Here is a 4272-nt window from a genome sequence, read left to right on the forward strand (position 1 = left end):
TTAACTGTCTTATCTAGTTTAATTGGGATGCTTCTCAACTTTAAAAACTGTGATAAGTGAAGATGTAACTTATTGGGTAATTTTGAATTTGGATTTAACTTTGTTGCATATTATTACAGAGTATACTTATGATACAGTGCAGCACATCTTTCTATTATAAAAAAAAATTATAAGATTCTTTATCAGTCTCCTTAAGTTAAAGGTGTGACATCATAAAGGGTGGCAACTGGCTGGATGGATGGATAGTGCACACATATGTTATGAAGAATGTTCTTAACCAATCTGGTGGTTATGTTACACAGTTCCTTTCTTCACCTTTTCTTCAGTGAATTAACTGTTTGAAGTGGAGTGACAGGACCTCCTCAGTCCAGCCCACCAGGCTGGTACTTAGCTTTCTTTCCAGACGATGTCAGCACCTGAAATGAGCACATCCTGCCTTCATCCACACTCATCATTCCACCAGCATGATCAGAATTGCCACAATAATCTGGGACTGAAAATAGGGTTACCTATCGTCATTTAGGGAAAAAAAAATCATATCCATTCAGCTCCAAACGTGAAGGGACACCAGTTATTTTCTCCCCAGCCTTGCCATCCTTCTCTGGGTCAGACCACAGCAGATCACAGAGCAGACTTGTAGGGGGGACATCGGCGGGTCCCATAACTCTCCAACTCTGCTTCCTCGATTGCAGGTTTGCTGACGGTCCTCCATGGCAACAGACCTCCTCGCTGCAATGGCAGCTGTAGGCAGGCGGTTGGGACAGTCTGTGCAGGTCGTCCACAGTGTGATATTGAACCTTTGTTTGCATTCATCATAGAACCCATACGATCGATGCCAGCACACTCATGGTTTCCTCTTAAGAGAAAGAAGTTCTCTGAATATTTGACTTTTTTAAGCCAATAGCAAACAAATGGTTTGCAAAGACTACTTTCCTCTATCCACATTCTCTCCTAAGAAAAGATAGTTGGCTTCTTGTGGGAAACCTCCATAGTCAGATAATCGTAGTAAATCTGTATATTGTCCATGAATATCTCCACAAATTCTCAGTGGTGCTTTCACCTCCACAAGAATAAGGCCTCAGCTTTTCCTTTTTTCTTTTATCTTTTTTTATTTATTTTATTGATATTTTTTTTAGAGGAAGGGAGAGGGATAGAGAGTTAGAAACATCGATGAGAGAGAAACGTCGATCAGCTGCCTCCTGCACACTCCCTACTGGGGATGTGCCAGAAACCAAGGTACATGCCCTTGACTGGAATCAAACCCGGAACCCTTTAGTCCGCAGGCCGACGCTCTATCCACTGAGCCAAACCGGTTAGGGCAAGGCCTCAGCTTTTTCGCCGTTACAATGGGAATGATAATAGTACCTACACCATAGGATTGTCGGGAAGATTAACTGTCAAATAATGTGCCACATAAGAAGCTAGATGAGAGATCATTGGGAGGATTTGAATCAAGGGTTAGAATTCAGGCTGGGCAGCAGTGGAGGAGGAAGGTGGATGAGAGACTCCAGAAATGTATTGGTCGTATAATTAAATGACCTAGAAACAGATTGCATGGAGTGGGAGGATGGGGTGCAGGAGGAAGGTGAGCTCCGGGTCATTGACCTGGCTGCTAGCTGGACGGAATATCATTTGGTGACTCAGGGAACAAAGAGGGAGGAGCAGGTTTTTAGTTCAGAGCACTGGGCTTGTGTTTGAGCAAGCGTAGAGGAATGAGATGCCATCTCATAGATAGCTTTATCTTCACTCTAAGGTGACGATAAAGCTATCTATGCAAGTTTGTTTAATTAATGCAAGTTTGTCATAAAGAGTTCTAGAAGGAACTATAGCACCTATCGTGTTATCTCAAATACTAGAAATTATGCCAAGTTTTTACTGTCTGGGGAACAATGGACTTTGTTCAAGAAAGGAGAGGAGGACTAATAAAAAAATTCTAGTAAATTTCAAATGCCTTGAGATCATTTATACATTAGAAGTGAGAAGGAGACTTCTAATTCTAGTGCTATGGAGGATTAGATATCCTAATACTCAGCCCACTGGAGCAACTAAAAGGCTGGATAAAAGACTCAAATGCATCTTTTCAACACTTTGCTGATCTAGCACAAAGGTAAGGGATCAACAGAGCCCCCAGAGACCTGAAGTCAGGGATGCTGGGTGGCGAGCACTCACCAAAGCCAGCTTTTTCCAGAGGGTTTCTTCCAAACTCTGGAGAATTTGAGCTTCCCCTTTAAAGGCTGCAGCAGACGTAAGAGCCAGACACAATCTAGGGCACACCCAAGGTGAGACTTTAACAATAGATCCCTCATAGAGCTGGACCCCAGGCAGAAGAAACAGCTGATGAAATTGGCCCATCTCAATCTTAGGGCTGAGGGTAGGGGAAGGAAAAAATCTCACCTAAGAATTTGTCATCATCAGGGGGTCCTCACTCATGTCTGAGCCTGAATTCATGCTACCTAAGTAGTAAAAAACAAAACAAAACCACAACAAAAACCCAAGCAAAGAATTTAAAGACGTTACAAATTTGAAGTAGGGTCCCCAGGAAGTAGCAGACGTGAAATTAATCAGGCACTAGTGGAACCAAACTTTACACCAGAACTTAAAGGTCACCTACAACAAAGTTCTAAAGAAATGTATAGCTCACAAACAAACAAACAAATTACGCACAGAGAAAAGGAAGCACAGCACCATGAGTGTAAACAAGTAGAAACAATAGATAGTAAAAACAGACCCACACACTTCAGACACCAGAACATAACTTCAAATGTGTTTAAAATCAGTGATGTGCTTAAGGCAGCTGATGCTAGCTCACCAGAGCTGATGGTGAGCATCTCTTCCCAACTCCATGTTCAGCAGTATCATGTCGGTAGCTTGAGACTGGCTGTGGCAGGAGTATTTACACCAGAGAAGTTGGCAAACACTATAAATTAAGGTATTTATTTATATGTTTATTTATTTAAAATTTATTTTTGTAGAGAAAGTCAGTTGTTAAACCTTGACTGAAAGACCACTGAATATATTCAAAAATTAAAAGAGAAGCTTGAAAAAAAAAATCAGGGAACTGTTGTTGGTTTATAATCTCTTTGGAAGCTTCCTAGGTGAAATCTGAAACTGGCCCAGTACACAGAGGGCAGGGAGGGACCAAAGAAAGAGGCAGACCACTCCTGATCTAAGTAGCAGGTTTAATAAGCAAGGGAACTTATGAGGCTTGTCATGGGGAGCTGCCTGTGGAGGTCCTAACTGGGTTCAGTCATGTACCCCAGGCCTCACATACCCAGTCCAGATCGTCTCCTCATCACATTTCTATCTCAAGGCTGTAACCTGGAGCAGCTCTGAGAGCAGGGAAGGCAAGCAGAGTCCACAGTCCAAAGCACAGGCGATGAGGGAGGAGCCTCCTATTGCTCCTGGGTAACGTCTCGGTCACCTCCCTCATCACTCCACACTTTGGACCGACCCTTACAATCTCACACACACACACACTGTCTCTTCCACGTTGTGCTCTGAGCAGTCAGCAAGGGGTTTCTCTAGCATGGAGGTGGCACATTTGGTGGAGGTCTGGCTGTATTGGAGGCAGATACCATAGCAACAATACAGAGAAAATACAGATAAAGACAATGGTTCCCAAAATCAGTGGCACCATTTTTTGCCAAAAGCCTTGTGGTTTAAACCATGGATTTACCAAGTCCCTTGTGTGGCTGGGACCAGATCACTCTTGGTGTCCACTTGTGTCCTCATGTGATTTAATAAAGACGACACACTATCAGTCGCATCAGGTCTGAACAAACAACATTCTGTTTAGATAATGTCACAGGTGCCTCCTGGCAAGAAAGTAATCATGCCCAAGGCTACCCTATTTTGGAGGGCAGCTTTAGTCATTAGAGACATTTCAGTGATCAGTAAGGACAGGCTTTGTTGGCGGCCATTCAAGGCTTGCTGGGTGAATTTAGGGTTTCTGTGAATGCTACAACGCCCTCCAGGATGATGGAGGGAACAAAGACGGTAGCCAAACGACTGTGCCAGTGGGAAACAATGTGCCCACCTGGCCTGGGGGAAGGGAACTTGACCTGGATGTGCATCCATACCTGGTGGCCGGCTGAGGCAGCACCGTCGGGTGTGAGGAGACGGACTGGGGGTGGGATATGCCAGACCTGAACCCCATCTTCTCCCCTCTTTCAGTGGCTCTTGTTCCATTCCAGGTACAGTGCATTGCAGTAGGTCCAGCTTGCAGCAGGACAGCGGGACCCCAGCTCAAACTGAGTAGTTTCTCCTCACCCA

The 4272-nt window shown here is 44.2% G+C and overlaps 1 pseudogene; it reads right to left on the reverse strand.

Annotated features, from left to right (window-relative positions):
• Positions 1–362: 362 nt before the first annotated feature.
• On the reverse strand, positions 363–1069 carry LOC132232587 (serine/threonine-protein phosphatase PP1-beta catalytic subunit-like; annotated as a pseudogene).
• Positions 1070–4272: the final 3203 nt, after the last annotated feature.

Source organism: Myotis daubentonii, chromosome 4 (assembly GCF_963259705.1).
Source record: "Myotis daubentonii chromosome 4, mMyoDau2.1, whole genome shotgun sequence".
Lineage (NCBI taxonomy): Eukaryota > Metazoa > Chordata > Mammalia > Chiroptera > Vespertilionidae > Myotis > Myotis daubentonii.